Source organism: Macaca nemestrina, chromosome 1 (assembly GCF_043159975.1).
Source record: "Macaca nemestrina isolate mMacNem1 chromosome 1, mMacNem.hap1, whole genome shotgun sequence".
Lineage (NCBI taxonomy): Eukaryota > Metazoa > Chordata > Mammalia > Primates > Cercopithecidae > Macaca > Macaca nemestrina.
In genome coordinates this window covers 112,573,012-112,590,250 of record NC_092125.1, presented here as the reverse complement: position 1 = coordinate 112,590,250, position 17,239 = coordinate 112,573,012, and the positions used below count along the sequence as shown (strand labels likewise).

The window sequence follows — 17,239 nt, the reverse complement described above, 5'->3', positions numbered from 1 at the left end:
GACTAGAAGGTAAGGAAACACACAAACTCTGTTTCCCCTTGCAGGGTGGACTGCAGGGCCTGGGGAGGAAAATTGGACAAAGAGTAACAATATTTATGTACAGGTTGGCTGCACGCGTTAAAAATTGTTATCCCAGGCCGGGCGCGGTGGCTCAAGCCTGTAATCCCAGCACTTTGGGAGGCCGAGACGGGCGGATCACGAGGTCAGGAGATCCAGACCATCCGGGCTAACAAGGTGAAACCCCGTCTCTACTAAAAATACAAAAAAAGTAGCCGGGCGAGGTGGCGGGCGCCTGTAGTCCCAGCTACTGGGGAGGCTGAGGCAGGAGAATGGCATAAACCCGGGAGGCGGAGCTTGCAGTGAGCTGAGATCCGGCCACTGCACTCCAGCCTGGGTGACAGAGGGAGACTCCGTCTCAAAAAAAAAAAAAAAAAATTGTTATCCCTAGAGATAAGTGTAGGAATGTGACCGGGGCACTGCTGTTCACCTCCAGTTTTGCAGCATATGTAAATTTGACAACAGTGTATAGTGCATAAAAATTCATTCCTGTTTACAAATAATTGATCACAACCAGTTACAGGTTTCATTGTTCCTTCTCCACTTCCACTGCTTCACTTGACTAGCCTTATAGGAAAAAAAGTCATTTGTAAATATGACATTGTTTCAGTTGATCCTCAGCCCACTCATTCCCCACCCCCTGAAAGTAGCTGGAACAACAGGTGTGCACCACATGCTGGGCTAATTTTTGTATTTTTACTAGAGATGGGGTTTTGCCATATTGGCCGGGCAGCTCTCGAACTCCAGAACTCAAGCGATCCACCTGCCTGGGCCTCCCTGCACCTCCCTGCTGGGACTACAGGCATGAGCCACCCTACTTGGTCATCATTTGTATTTTGAATTTAAATATTTTGAAGTCATCACTCTTCAAAGATTCTGGGTTTTGTTGCATGTGCATGACGGGGCTCAGGACATGCTACTCCAAAATATAACATCTTGGGGTATTGAATATTTTATGCTAAAGGAATTTGAGTAAACAACAGAAGCAGGAAGGTCATTGTCACCCCACCACCTGCCGCCCTTCTTCTCTGAAGTCGATTATAAGACACTTATGTGAGAGGTGCCCTCGCTGTACCCAGAGGAAAGGTGCACCCTCGATTCTGAAGACACAGGGACACAGACAAGAGCCTGAACACAGAAGCCGGGCTACGTTTTCCCCAGTTTGTTACTGCTAGGTCATACTCTTAATGTTTTCTCATACTTCTCCATGATTATCCATTCTTCAACAAACTGACTGTTAAACAAACAAAAAAAAAAAAACTGAGATTTAGCTGTTTCCATGGGCCTTCATTTCCTTTGGAAGGCGCTCCTGTCATGTAAAACGTACATTAAATAAATACACATGCTCTTCTCTTGTTAGTCTGTCTTTTGCTGTAAGGGTCTCAGCAGTGAACCTAGGCTGGGTGAGGAAAAGTCACCTTTCCTCCTCTACATGTAGAAATATCTTCCACTATAAAACTATAAAAAATATATATATTTTTTGACAGGGTCTTGTGCTGTCATCTAGGCTGGAGTGCAATGACGTGATCTCAGCTCACTGCAACATCCGCCTCCCGGGTTCAAGCGATTCTCCTGCCTCAGCCTCCCGAGGTGTTGGGATTACAGGCACCCACCACCATGCCTGGTTACTTTTTGTATTTTTAGTAGAGATCGGGTTTCACCACGTTGGCCAGGCTGGTCTCGAACTTCTGACCTCAGGTGATCCACCCGCCTCAGCCTTCCAAAGTGCGGGGATTACAGGCATGAGCCACTGCACCCGGTCAAAACTATAAGAATTTTATTAGAGCAGATTTGAAGCCAGAAATTGAATCATTGTTCCCCTTTGGATGAGCTGTACGGATGAGCTAATAAACTCCCAGTTCCTCCTAGATACAAATACTTCTCTAGCTCATTCCCTGAAGCTCCTTGAGGGTCAAACCTGCTGGAGATTGAGGGGCCTTCCTAGAACCTCCCAGCTCAGGAGGTTACTGCTGGTGAGAGGATTGCTGCAGTCTCCCTGGGAGGGTGCAGGGTCACTGGAAAGTATCACTGCTGTAACTTCAGTACAAATGGTTTTCATCACATCTGCTCTTTGTGCAGTGTTGCAGGCAAAATACAAGAGCTAACATGCACATGAGTAACATATGCACATTATCAACTGTGCCTGAATCACAAAGTGCCACATGTTATGCACAGTTGATGAGTGCATATGTTTACTCATTTAGTCCTTACCTCAGGCCGGAGGTCACACTATCACTTTCACCTTCCATATGAGAAAACTGAGATGCACAAAGACGTTAAGTGACCTGCCCAGGGTCACTCAGCCAGGAAAGGAGGATTTGAAAGCAGGAATTTGAAGTGAAGGCAGCCTAGCTCCAGAAGACGTTCTCAGAACCACTGTGTTTATACTGCTCCTAACGAAATCACCCTTGCAAAAATTATGACAGTAAGAAAAACCTGACATGGGAAAACTATGACTGTGAAAGAAATCTGACCTGACTGACCGCATCTTACTTCTAACCTCTGAGCTGCCCTTGTCCATTCCTGGGCATAGGCCAGGCTAAGAGGAGTTTAGTTCCAAGTCTAAGTCTGAAACAAAGCTGATTACCCCTTCCCCAGACAAACTCCTTCCTATCTTGGGGATCAGACCTCCTTAGCAAAGCTAACAAATTAGGCACGAGATTGGAAATTATGGCTCAGGAGCCATGCAGCCAGAAGCCACATGATTCCTAAGCTCCCCAACTGTGCCTATATATAACATTGTTAGCGTTAAACTTTAGATTGGTGTTCAAGATATTTTTCAGACCTTGCCTTATGGTGGACTAGCTGGCACACCCAGACCAGTAAACTGGCTCATCTGGTCCTGTGGCCCTCACCCAGGGACTGACTCAGTGCAGTAAACAAGCTCTGACACTGTGTTTTCATCCCCAACCCAACCAATCAGCTTTGCCCATTCCCTAGCCCCCTGCCTGCCAGACTATCCTAAACAAACAAACAAACAAACAAAAAACCCTAGTCTTTGAATTTTGGCAGATTTGAGTAATAATAAACCCCTGTCCTGGTCCCTCAGCTACCTCTGCATTTATTAAATTCTTTCTCTATTGTAGAAAGCCTTACCTGGACAATCGGCAAGATAAACCTACCGGGCAGTTACATTAATAAAAGAGAAACACAAATGGTAAGCATGCTTGAAAAGAAACGTAAGTCTGTGTATTTCTTTTGAAGAAATACAAAAGGAGGAAGAATGATAAGACAGGCGATACACTGTCCTAAATATTTTCATGATTCTCCTGCCTCCCCCATATTCTTATCCCAACAACTGATCCCCAGAAACCTTCAAGTTAAACACCGTCCTGCTAGAACTGGGTTTGTCCTTCTCTTTACATTTTCCTCTCACCTGCCCCACACCCCTTCCATATCTAATCTGTTCTTCCACTTCCAGGTCATTGAGGATTTTCCATTTAAAAATTTAAAAAATTCATAAAGGGGAAGATAACTGGTCATCCATATTCACACCTCCTGGAATTAACTACTCTTAACATAGGTACATGTTTTTCTTCCAAATCACTGCTAAGCTATTGTCTTAAAAAAAAAAAAATTATACATGCTAATCATAGACCATACTAACAGTAGAGAAGATGTAAACATATGTAAAATTTTTGAGCACCTTCAGTTCAAAATTAATTTCTCATAACGTTTGGACAACACTGGAGTAAAGGTCTTGTGGTATATCTACAGAGACAGGAATGTATATTTTAGCTAGACTATCCCCCCCCCAGGCCCCCAAAAAGAAAAAGAAGAAAAAATAATAAGGATATATATACCTGAAAAAATAATAAAATAATAAAGATGCATATATGTATGCTTTTACAAAATTTAGCTTAGACTCTATTATTATTTTACAAATATCCCATTTAATAGTGCTTAGACTCTATTTTTATTTTACAAATATCCCATTTAACTGCAGACAAAGAGACAGAAACAGAAATGAAGGAATTCCTCAACTCCCAATCACATTTAGAGAGACATTTTTCTAAAGGAATCCTCTAAGGGTAAACATACACTAAATTGAGTAGAAGACATTAAGATTTGGAGTGGTTTTCTTATTCCTTTTTACAACCAAGTTGATTAAGGTGTGAATTGACTATGGTACAACGCATCCATTTCAAGTTTGATGACGTGTCTATTACTCTAAAAGGTCCTCTCGTGCCCTTTGCAGTCAGTCCCGCCCTCTGCCTGACCCCAGCAATCAATGATGTAGTTTCTGTCACTATACAGGTTAGTTTTGCCTGTTCTAGAAATTCACCTTGATGGCGCCTCACAGGATGCCCTCTTTTCGTCACTCGGCATAATGTTTTTGAGATTATCCATGCCATCTCATGTTTCCGTAATGTGTCCCATTTTATTGCTGGGTAGTTCGGGTAGCTGGGGTAGATTGCAGCCCTTTCTGCCCACAGGTGAGACTGCGGTTCTGATTTGCAGGCCTCCGTGAACATGAGCAAGGGCACCTGGACGCGGGGAGAGCCCTCCCGTTCCCCTACAGAAAGCAAGCGTGTTGTGTCTACAACCGAACAGGGACACTGCTTTTATCACAAAGAACAGCACCAAAGGCCACGCTTTCATCCAAGAGAACAGCAACCCGACTGCGTAGAGTTTCTACCTGGCTCTATGAGGTGAGAACGCGTTCCCCGCTAGCACAGAAATCCCACAAACTCCTGTGGGGGCTGCGGTTAGAAGCAGAGACTGTGTGAAGGGTGACTGGGGACCACGAAAAAACACGAAGGTTTCCACAGAGCGTGAGAACTCAAGAGACTGGAGACCATAAAACAATCTGCAAAAAGCAGCCCCACGTGTAGAAACGGAAGAGAAGGGCCCTGCGGCCACTTAACTTGTGTTAAACAACCTCACGGCAGCGGAGAGGATGGTAATACGGTACTTCCTGTTTCCCATCACTGTGATTGTGAGGAGAACGCTTAACATGCCACCCAAACCACGAAACCGTACAAATCAAAAACAGCTCTTTGCATGGAATCTACTTTTTCACTACAAAAGTTCAGGGGAAAGCGCGAACGCAGTCCCCCACTACCACAAATTATGCAGTCGAGTTTCCCACATTTGGGGAAATCGCAGGGGTCAGCACATCCGGAGTGCAATGGATAAGCCTCGCCCTGGGAAAACCACCTTCGTGATCATGGTATCTCCCCTGCCAGGTAAGTATGAGCTTCTGTACTTCCACCCTGCCACAGCTCCATACGCCTCCCCCTTTACACACACGGTCACTTGCCCCGCGCACTCTCAAGCCCTCCTAGCCCTGACACATAGCTGGGACTCTCAGGTCCGACCAGTGGTCCTGGGCTCGCTCCTACAGCACGGGAACTCCTTCGTGGCGAAGCAGCCGGTGGCGAAGCGGCAGCCCCTGCGCTGCCTCATCTACATAGAAGTCGCCCTCTCCGTTATGTCACCGACAGCGCGTTCCCGGTCCCCGTCTGCTTTTCCGCCCCATCGTGCGCCAGCTCAGCCGAACAACCTGCTGCCACAGCCTGCGGGGACAGTGACGTCTGCCTCTCCTTTCCCTCCCTTCCCCGTCCCTGGTCTTCCCCAAAGAAGCGGGCGTTTCTGTTGTAGTTTTTTGTTTTGGGTTTGGCGCCGAGTCTCGCTCTGTCGCCCAGGCTGGAATGCAGTCGCATGATCTCGGCTCCCTGCAACCTCAGCCTCCCGGGTTGAAGCGATTCCCCTGCCGCAGGCTTCCGCGTAGCCGGCTGGAACCTGTCCACCCTTCTTCAAATAATGGCTTGTAATGCGCAGACTAAAACATGTAGGATTACACAGGAAACTGGTTCTCTTCACATCGTTATCCTTGTGATGTAGCATTCTACTTGAAATTACAAGTCGTTCAATATCAGAGAGAAACCAGATCTATGAAACCAGAGAGGCTGCTCAGATGACTGCAAACCAGCCATCCTTACTTGTTTTATCACTAGCACTGCTATAAAGATGGTGGTCCAATTTCATGAATCTTGTAGGGTTTTTTCAAATACAGCAATGTACAAATATGCTGCCTCAGCAGAGCACACTGGACATTCAGGCATGGTGCTGGAGTTTGTCATCTCTGCCACAGCCTTCTCTAGACCTTAGCACTTACCTCGTGTTAGCACTTTATGCTCTGCAAAGACAGAAACAAAGTGGTCCAAATTTGGGGGGGAACAATATGTGTGTATATATATATAAATATATATTATAAATATATATATATAGAAGATATATATATGTTTTATATATATATATATTTCTTTTTGAAAGCACTGATGATCAAAAGCTCAGGCAAGGTGTCCCTCTTTGCCAGGAAGGCTCATTCCCAGATGGTCTTTCCCACACTGAGGGCAGGAGAGGAAAGGAGCCGCCTCACTGAGGAATTGTTAAGAGCGCCAAAAAGCCCAGTTGAAAAGGTGTCACAGAGTAGGAAAAACAAAAAAAAGAAGAAAAGAGGAGAGAGAGACCTCAGTTAAGTCTACAGCTGTCACTTGTTTAATCATCTCTAGTCTTCAGAAACCATAAAATCAGTTTTCTCAGAAGTAAAACAGGAAATATATAACATTAATAATTTGAATAGAACACATATAATGCACACAAGAATGAGAATCACAAAGAGGATCTGTATGCCAGAATAGTAAGGGAACCTATTCCTATTCCATTAGGGAGCCAACTAAAAACATCAGGGAAAACGTCACATCCCAGTTCTTCTTTCATGATTTCTTGTAGCCAAATGACTTCTAATTTTTTCCAGATGAAGTTCTACTTCATGGAAAGTATTTATATATGGATACGCAACAAGACGTTGTAACCAGCACACATCCACCTCCCTGATCAGCTAAATCTATCATCTAAAGCGGGCTGCGGAGGCTGCTGTGGCTGCGGCTCTCCCCTTGTGTGTTCTGGACTGTGTTGTACTAAGTGGAAGAGGAGGTGTGGGCAAGCGTTGTGCAGAGATCACAACCAGGTGGGCAGGGGGCTGCTCTCTCCACACGATCAGTTGACAATGTACATTCCTTTTATGAACTCTTGTAAGTGCTGCTATATCTACCCATTGTTTTTGTTTTGTTTTGTTTTGTTTTTTTGAGACAGACTCTTCCTCTGGCTCCCAGGCTGGAGTGCAGTGGCACAATCTCCACTCACTGCAACCTCTGACTCCTGGGTTCAAGTGATTCTCCTGCCACAGCCTCCCAACTTGATGGGACTACAGGCACATGCCACTGGACCCGGCTAATTTTTGTATTTTAGTTGGCCAGGCTGATCTCGGACTCCTGACCTCAGGTGACCCACTGGCCTCGGCCTCCCAAAGTGCTGGGATTACAGGCGTGAGCCACCGCGCCCAGCTTCCACCCATTTTTAAATAAGGATAATATTGTCTTTGAAAATATGTATCATCTAAAGTGATACGATTATCTAGTACAACCTTAGCCAGTGAATAAATAGCTTTTTGTTGAGCTGTGAAAGAGGCTAAGTTTCATCAGCAATATTTGTTTCTTTCTTTTGTCTTTTTTTTTTTTTTTAAGACGCAGTCTTGCTGTGTTGTCTAGGCTAGAGTGCAGTGGTGCAGTCTTGGCTCACTGCAGCCTCCACTTCCCTCGCTCAAGCAATCCTCCCACCTCAGCCTCCCGAGTAGCTGGGACTACAGACATGCACCACTATGCCTGGCTAATTTTGTTTTTGTTTGTTTGGTTTGGTTGTTGAAAGACAGGGTCTCGCTATCTTGCTCAGGATGGTCCCAGATTCCTGAGCTCAAGCAATCCTCCCACCCGAGCCTCTCAAAGTGCTGGGATTACAAGCATAGGCCACCACGCCTGGACTCTTTATTTTTCTTTCAGAGAGAAGGAGTGACTCTGTCACCCAGGCTGGAGTGTAGTGTCACCATCATAGCTCACTGCAGCCTGGAACTCCTGGGTTTAAGTGATCCTTCCACCTCAGCCTCTGAATCACTAGGATTATAGGCCAGAGCCACCATGTTCAATTTTTATCAGCAATGTTACCTAAGGTAAAAGAAGGATTTCTAACCATGGGAGGCAACATCCCATCAAAGCAAAAATGTGCTCCCCAAAAATGTTTGGAGCTATCTTCTTAATGGCCAGGCAGATAATTAGCAAGTTTTCTCCCAATAGGATCTCCAACTATTACTAAAATAGAGTGTGGTGGACATGCCTAGTGAAAAGTTTGAGGATACTCTTCCAATTTTTTTTTTTGAGATGGAGCCTCTCTCTGTTTTCTAGGCTGAAGTGCAGTGGCATAACCTTGGCTCACTGCAACCTCTGCCCCCCAGGTTCAAGTGATTCTCCTACCTCAGCCTCCTGAGTAGCTGGGAGTACGTGTGAACACCACCATACCCAGCTCATTTTTGCATTTTTAGTAGAGACGGGATTTCACAATGTTGGCCAGGCTGGTCTCATACCCCTGACCTCAGGTGATCCACCCGCCTCAGCCTCGCCACTCATGCAGTGTTGGGTTTCTTCAGAGGTATATATGTATAGGGGTGACCATATATCCTAAAAGACATTGCATTTCATCATTCCATGTCTTTAGACATTTAAGGGCCATGGATGGTGATCTCCTCCAGAGACAAAATAAATGCTGGTGCAGAACAGGTAAGTGTAGTACAATTTGTCTACATCAGCTTTCAGCATTTAAACCATGGGTCACACATGTTAGAGCAAGAGGGCAGGTTGCATCCTGATAGCAGGAGGGAGTGTTTTTGTCTTAGCTTTCCAATAGCATCATGGTGTTCACCACTGTCATTTCAGAGTGAGGCAGCAATTTTTTGCTTGGTTGATGTTGTCTCCGATTTTTTTTTTTTTTTTTTTTTTTTTTTTTTTGGCAGCCGGGGTCTCACTGTTGCCCAGGCTGGAGTGCTGTGGCAACATCACAGCCCAGTACAGTCTTGACCTCTTGACCTTCAGGGCTCCATGAATCATCCTACCTCAGCTTCCCAAGTGCTGGAGTTACAGGCATACACCACCACACCCAGCTTATTTATTTACTTTCTGAGACACGGTCTCACTCTTTTGCCCAGTCTGGAGTGCAGTGGTGTCATCAGCATTCACTGCAGGCTTGAACTCCTGGGCTCTAGTCATCCTCTCACCTCATACTCCTGAGTAACTGGGACTATTATTGGGTGCCACTATGCCCGGCTAATTTTTGTATATTTTGTAGAGACATTGTTTCACCATTTTGCCCAGGAAGCTAGTCTCAAACTTCCGGGCTCAAGTGATCCTCCTGCCTTGACCTCCCAAAGTGCTGGGATTACAGGCAGTTATTCTGACAGTACAGTTATGATGGTTTAAACTGAGACATGGGGCCGGAAGGTTAGGAAGAGTCAGACAGATTCGATAAACAGGTTTTGCGTGATGTGATCCCGAGTTGCATCGTGAGTGCAATCAGGGGGAATACTGGTGAAATTTAGCACAGGTTGTACCAATGGGTCATTATGGTCAAAAGTGGTTGGGAGTTTAAGGTGGCAAACCCAGCACCTTGTCAAATTTCTCACAGTGGCAATGGTTTGTGAGATTCTGATCAGAGAATTATCCCTCCCTGCTGTAATCAAATTAATTAGGGACAGTAAAACAACAATCTGATCACAGGCATTTTGCTATGTGTGTAGGTGTATATATATATACACATACACGCAATAGGACTAGTGTGTCATATCTTTAGAGAATATGCATATAGGATGATTTTACCAAAACCACCAAGAGAGGACCCCTACAACTTAAAGGAGCCCTAACAGTGTACATATTCCAGTCAACAGAAAAAGCGACCAACCCTTTCAGTTGCAGTTAGCACTGGAATTGTGAATAACTGGTTATACAGCCCAGTATCTTGGGTGGAATTGGGCTACAACAGATATCAGCGACTTGCCGTCTTGGTCAGGGATATTGCAGGTCACCTTTAAGTGAAAACCTCCACTGACAGATGTCCACTCTGGTAGGGATATGAGAAACATGAATCTGTGTGTCAACGCCCTTATGTTTACTGCCACAGAGATTGGGCAATAATACCTGCTGTGAGCCAGGTGCTGTGGCCCACACTTCTGGTCCCAGCTACTTGGGAGACTCAGGAAGGAAGATGGCTTGACCCCAGGAGTGAAAGGCTACAGTGAGTCATAATTGCACCACTGCATTCTTGCCTGGGCAACAGAGGGAGACCGCATCAAAAAGAGAGAAAGAGAGAAAGAGAGAGAGAGAGAAAGGAAGGAAGGAAGGAAGGAAGGAAGGAAGGAAGGAAGGAAGGAAGGAAGGAAGGAAGGAAGGAAGGAAGGAAGGAAGGAAGGAAGGAAGGAAGGAAGAAAGGAAGGAAGGAAGGAAAGAGAGAAACAAAGAAGGGAGGGAGGGAGGGAAGGAAAGAAAGAAAGGAAAACATTAATATTAATAATATATGTTTGGTGCCCTCCAGTGGGCTTGGAGGGAATATTTTATTTGATGTTTCCAGTAAACAACATCTCCAGATTATAGGCCACAATTTGTGATATTTTCATTTCCCAGCAGCTCATTATGAAAGGCATCCTGTATTAATTTGGAGCTCTTGGTAAGAAGTCTTGTGAGACCTTAGCAATGATGGAGGATGTTACCTTTAAGAAGTACAGTACAGGTTCATAAGCCCCTTCATCTAACCACTGCATGGGTCTTCCTGTTCTAATTTCAAAGGGAGAAAGTGAAAGTTTTTCTGAAACAGTGGGTGATCTTTGGCCAGGGAAGGTTAAAAACTTCTGTTAGTTTTGTCAATTGAGTTTTTATTGTATCATTATTGGGTTGCACCAGTCCAGAGGACTAGGGGTGATAGGCACAATGGAAATGTTGGGACATAGGCCAAACGTTGCAAATGGATCCAACTACCTGCCTGATACAGTGTGTTCCTCGGTTGCTATGGAGATCAGATGGCACTCCCCATGAGGAATGATTTTTTTCTAATCACAGTCTACCTGCTACTTGGGCTGTGGCTCATCGGCATGGAAATGCTTCACCCCAGTGAGAGCATATACAAATTACCACCGGAAGGTATCTGTGATCCTAAGATGCAGACAGCTGGGTAAAGTCTAACTGCTATGTCTCGAAGGGTCCTAAAGGTACAAAGTCCCTGTGACACGTGAAGGGGTTGTCCAGGATTACGTTTGGGCCAGAACAGACGGTACAGCAAGAATAAACCTTTTGCACAATCGTAGTCAATGGTTTTCAATACACTGCTTTCCCCATGCTATCATTTTGTCTGAATTCCAACAAGTCAGCTTATGAACTACTTTAAAAAGGGTAATTGAAGCCTAAGAGGTGGATCAGGGTATCATTGGGTCCATACCATATGCCTGTTTCTGGAAAAAACCTTGTTCCCTTTATCTTTCCAGAGAAAATAAAATATTGACTCAAAATAAATAAATTTGAAAAAGAAACAGGGCCGACCATGGTGGCTCATGCCAGTAATCTCAGCACAGCACTTTGGGAGGCCGAAGCAGGAGGATCACTTGAGTTCAGGAGTTGGAGACCAGCCTAGGCAATTTAGTGAGACCACATTTCTACAGAATTATTATTTTTCTTAATAGCCACATATGATGGTGCATACTTGTAGTCTCAGCTACTTGGAAGGCTAAGGTGGGAGGATCGCAGGAGCCCAGGAAGTTCAGGCTGCAGTGAACTGTGATTGTGCCACTGCACTGCAGCCTGGGCAACAGAGAAAGACCTTGACTCAAAAAAGAAAAGAAAAGAAAATATCTTAGAAGTTTCGCTGTCCATCATATGCAACAGAATATCTATGTGTAATGTCCACCATGTCCTTCTGTTGTACCCTCCCCTTAGTTAAGCCAGGAAGGCACCTGTCCCCTTATTAGAATATCATGGGCTCATGGCCAGCACAGTGGCTCACACCTGAAATCCCAGCAATGTGGGAGACTGAGGCAAATAGATCTCTTGAGCTCTGGGGTTGGAGACCAACCTGGGCAACATAGCAAGGCCCTATCTCTACAAAAAAAAAAAAAAAAGCTGAATGTGGTGGTGCACGTCTGTAGATCCAGCTACTCTGGCGGCTGAGGTGGGAGGATCACTAGAGCCCAGGGGGTGGAGGCTGCAGTGAACTGACATCACACCACTGTCCTCCATCCTGGGTGACAGAGTGAGACCTAGTCTAAGAAATGTGGGGGAAGGGGGAGAAAGTTTGTTGTGCCAGCAAGTAAATGAAGAAAGGGACAGTATTAGAGTTGAGAAATAAATTGGAATATGAATTGGTATCTCTCCCGCAGAAGATAAATTTGCTGAAAGTGCTGAAGTTAAAGGCATTACATAAGACCTATTGCATAAGACCTGTTGCATAAGACCTGTTACATAAGACTACTGCTTCTCTTGACTAGCCTTATAGGAAAAAAATAATTTGTAAATATGATATTGTTTCAGTTGATCCTCAGCCCACTCATTCCCCACCCCTTGAAAGTAGCTGGAACAACAGGTGTGCACCACATGCTGGGCTAATTTTTGTATTTTTACTAGAGATGGGGTTTCGCCATATTGGCCGGGCAGCTCTCGAACTCCAGAACTCAAGCGATCCACCTGCCTGGGCCTCCCTGCACCTCCCTGCTGGGATTACAGGCATGAGCCACCCTACTTGGTCATCATTTGTATTTTGAATTTAAATATTTTGAAGTCATCACTCTTCAAAGACTCTGGGTTTTGTTGCATGAGCATGATGGGGCTCAGGACATGCTACTCCAAAATATAACATCTTGGGGTATTGAATGTTTTATGCTAAAGGAATTTGAGTAAACAACAGAAGCAGGAAGGTCATTGTCACCCCACCACCTGCCGCCCTTCTTCTCTGAAGTCGATTATAAGACACTTATGTGAGAGGTGCCCTCGCTGTACCCAGAGGAAAGGTGCACCCTCGATTCTGAAGACACAGGGACACAGACAAGAGCCTGAACACAGAGGCCTGGCTACGTTTTCCCCAGTTTGTTACTGTTAGGTCATACTATTATGGTCTTATGATACGTCTCCATGACTATCCATTCTTCACTAAACTGACTGTTAAAAAAAAAACAAAACTGAGGTTTAGCTGTTTCCATGGGCCTTCATTTCCTTTGGAAGGCGCTCCTGTCATGTAAAACGTACATTAAATAAATACATATGCTCTTCTCTTGTTAGTCTGTCTTTTGCTGTAAGGGTCTCAGCAGTGAACCTAGGCTGGGTGAGGAAAAGTCATCTTTCCTCCCCTACATGTAGAAATGTCTTCCACTATAAAACTATAAAATATATATATATATATTTTGACAGAGTCTTGCACTATCATCCAGGCTGGAGTGCAATGACGTGATCTCAGCTCACTGTAACGTCCGCCTCCTGGGTTCAAGCGATTCTCCTGCCTCAGCCTCCGGAGGTGTTGGGATTACAGGCGCCTGCCACCACGCCTGGTTACTTTTTGTATTTTTAGTAGAGATGGGGTTTCACCACGTTAGCCAGGCTGGTCTCGAACTCCTGACCTCAGGTGATCCACCCGCTCAGCCTCCCAAACTGCCGGGATTACAGGCGTGAGCCACTGCACCCGGTCAAAACTATAAGAATTTTATTGGGGCAGATTTGAAGCCAGAAATTGAATCATTATTCCCCTTTGGGTGAGCTGTACGGATGAGCTAATAAACTCCCAGTTCCTCCCAGATAGAAATACTTCTCTAGCTCCTTCCCTGAAGCTCCTTGAAGGTCAAACCTGCTGGAGATTGAGGGGCCTTCCTGGAACCTCCCAGCTCAGGAGGTTACTGCTGGTGAGAGGATTGCTGCAGTCTCCCTGGGAGGGTGCAGGGTCACTGGAAAGTATCACTGCTGTAACTTCAGTACAACCGGTTTTCATCACATCTGCTCTTTGTGCAGTGTTGCAGGCAAAATACAAGAGCTAACACGCACATGAGTAACATATGCACATCATCAACTGTGCCTGAATCACAGAGTGCCACATGTCACGCACAGTTGATGAGTGCATATGTTTACTCATTTAGTCCTTACCTCAGGCCGAGGTCACACCATCACTTTCATCTTCCATATGAGATAACTGAGATGCACAAAGATGTTAAGTGACCTGCCTAGGGTCACTCAGCCAGGAAAGGAGGATTTGAAGTGAAGGCAGCCTGGCTCCAGAAGACGTTCTCAGAACCACTGCATTTATACTGCTCCTAACAAAATCACTCTTGCAAAAATTATGACAGTAAGAAAAACCTGACATGGGAAAACTATGACTGTGAAAGAAATCTGACCTAACTGACTGCATCTTACTTCTAACCTCTGAGCTGCCCTTGTCCATTCCTGGGCATAGGCCAGGCTAACTAAGAGGAGTTTAGTTCCAAGTCTAAGTCTGAAACAAAGCTGATTACCCCTTCCCCAGACAAACTCCTTCCTATCTTGGGGATCAGAACTCCTTAGCAAAGCTAACAAATTAGGCACGAGATTGGAAATTATGGCTCAGGAGCCATGCAGCCAGCAGCCACATGATTCCTAAGCTCCCCAACTGTGCCTATATATAACATTGTTAGCGTTAAACCTTAGATTGGTGTTCAAGATATTTTTCAGACCCTGCCTTATGATGGACTCGCTGGCACACCCAGACCAGTAAACTGGCTCATCTGGTCCTGTGGCCCTCACCCAGGGACTGACTCAGTGCAGTAAACAAGCTCTGACACTGTGATTTCATCCCCCAACCCAACCAATCAGCTTTGCCCATTCCCTAGCCCCCTGCCTGCCAGACTATCCCTAAAAAACAAACAAACAAACAAAAAACCCTAGTCTTTGAATTTTGGCAGATTTGAGTAATAATAAACCCCTGTCCTGGTCCCTCAGCTGCCTCTGCTTTTATTAAATTCTTTCTCTGTTGTAGAAAGCCTGTTGTTCTCAGCTCCATTGGCTTTTCTGGGCAACCAGCAAGATAAACCTACCGGGCAGTTACACTAATAAAAGAGAAACACAAATGGTAAGCATGCTTGAAAAGAAACGTAAGTCTGTGTATTTCTTTTGAAGAAACACAAAAGGAGGAGGAATAAGACAGGCAATGCACTGTCCTAAATATTTTCATGATTTTCCTGCCTCCCCCATATTCTTCTTATCCCAACAACTGCTCCCCAGAAACCTTCAACTTAAACACGGTCCTGCCAGAACTGGGTTTGTCTTTCTCTTTACATTTTCCTCTCACCTGCCCCACACCCCTTCCAAATCTAATCTGTTCTTTCACTTCCAGGTCATTGAGGATTTTCCATTTAAAAATTTAAAAAATTCATAAAGGAGAGGATAACTGGTCATCCATATTCAAACTGCTGGAATTAACTACTCTTAACATAGGTACATATTTTTCTTCCAAATTACTGTTAAGCTATTGTCTTTAAAAAAAATTATACATGCTAAGCGTAGATCATACTAACAGTAGAGAAGATGTAAACATATGTAAAATTTTTGATCACCTTTAGTTCAAAAATAATTTCTCATAACATTTGGACAACACTGGAGTAAAGGTCTTGTGGTATGTCTACAGAGACAGGAATGTATATTTTAGCTAGACTATCCCCCCCCCAGGCCCCCAAAAAGAAAAAGAAGAAAAAATAATAAGGATATATATACCTGAAAAAATAATAAAATAATAAAGATGCATATATGTATGCTTTTACAAAATTTAGCTTAGACTCTATTTTTATTTTACAAATATCCCATTTAATAGTGCATGAACTTAACTGCAGACAAAGAGACGGAAACAGAAATGAAGGAATTCCTGAACTCCCAATCACATTTAGAGAGACATTTTTCTAAAGGAATCCTCTAAGGGTAAACATACACTAAATTAAGTAGAAGACATTAAGATTTGGAGTGGTTTTCTTATGCAATTTTACAACCAGTTGAGTAAGGTGTGAGTTGACTATGGTACAACGCATCCATTTCAAGTTTGGTGACGTGTCTATTACTCTAAAAGGTCCTCTCGTGCCCTTTGCAGTCAGTCCCGCCCTCTGCCTGACCCCAGCAATCGATGATGTAGTTTCTGTCACTATACAGGTTAGTTTTGCCTGTTCCAGAAATTCACTTTGATGGCGCCTCACAGAATGCTCTTTTCGTCACTCGCCATAATGTTTTTGAGATTATCCACGCTATCTCATCTTTCCGCAATGTGTCCCATTTTATTGCTGGGTAGTTCGGGTAGCTGGGGTAGATCGCAACCCTTTCTGCCTACAGGTGAGACTGCGGTTCCGACCTGCAGGCCTCGGTGAACGTGAGCAAGGGCACCTGGGCTCCGGGAGAGCCCTCCGATTCCCCTACAGAAAGCAAGCGTGTTGTGTCTACAACCGAACGGGGACACTGCCTTCATCCCAGAGAACAGCCCCAAAGGCCCTGCTTTCATCCCAGAGAACAGAACCCGACTGCGTAGAGTTTCTACCTGGCTCTATGAGGTGAGAACACGTTCCCCGCTAGCACAGAAATCCCACAAACTCCTGTGGGGGCTGCGGTTAGAAGCAGAGGCTGTGTGAAGGGTGACTGGGGACCACGAAAAAACACGAAGGTTTCCACAGAGCGTGAGAACTCAAGAGACTGGAGACCATGAAGCAATCTGCAAAACGCAGCCCCACGTAGAAAGGGAAGAGAAGGGCCCTGCGGTCACTTAGCTTGTGTTAAACAAGCTCACGGCAGCGGAAAGGACGGTAACACGGTACTTTGTGTTACCCGTTACTGCGACTGTGAAGAGAACATTTAACATGCCACCCAAACCACGAACTCGTAGAAATGAAAAATAGCCCTTTGCGTCAAGTCTACCTTTCCACTACAAAAGTGCAGGGGAAAGCGCGAACGCAGTCCCCCACTACCACAAATTATGCAGTCGAGTTTCCCACATTTGGGGAAATCGCAGGGGTCAGCACATCCAGAGTGCAATGGATAAGCCTCGCCCTGGGAAAACCACCTTCGTGATCATGGTATCTCCCCTGCCAGGTAAGTATGAGTTCCGGTACCTCCGCCCTGCCACAGCTCCACACGCCTCACCCTTTACACGCACGGTCACTTGCCCCGTGCACCCTCGAGTCCTCCTAGCCCTGACACACAGCTGGGACTCTCAAGTCCGACTAGCGGTCCTGAACCCGCTCCTACAGCACGGGAACTCCTTCGTGGCGAAGCAGCCGGTGGCGAAGCGGCAGCCCCTGCGCTGCCTCATCTACATAGAAGTC

General features: G+C 45.2%; 1 long non-coding RNA gene and 2 other non-coding genes across 3 annotated transcripts; 1 reads left to right on the top strand and 2 right to left on the bottom strand.

Moving 5' to 3' along the window:
- Positions 1-3,141: 3,141 nt before the first annotated feature.
- LOC112426168 (uncharacterized) lies at positions 3,142-5,222 on the top strand. Its single transcript, XR_003017452.2, has 2 exons — positions 3,142-3,214; positions 4,519-5,222. It is a non-coding gene; the product is annotated as an uncharacterized lncRNA (long non-coding RNA).
- LOC112426193 (U1 spliceosomal RNA) lies at positions 5,091-5,254 on the bottom strand. Its single transcript, XR_003017489.2, has one exon. It is a non-coding gene; the product is annotated as a U1 spliceosomal RNA (small nuclear RNA).
- An 11,596-nt stretch (positions 5,255-16,850) lies between these two features.
- Positions 16,851-17,014, bottom strand: LOC139360414 (U1 spliceosomal RNA). Its single transcript, XR_011617776.1, has one exon. It is a non-coding gene; the product is annotated as a U1 spliceosomal RNA (small nuclear RNA).
- Positions 17,015-17,239: the final 225 nt, after the last annotated feature.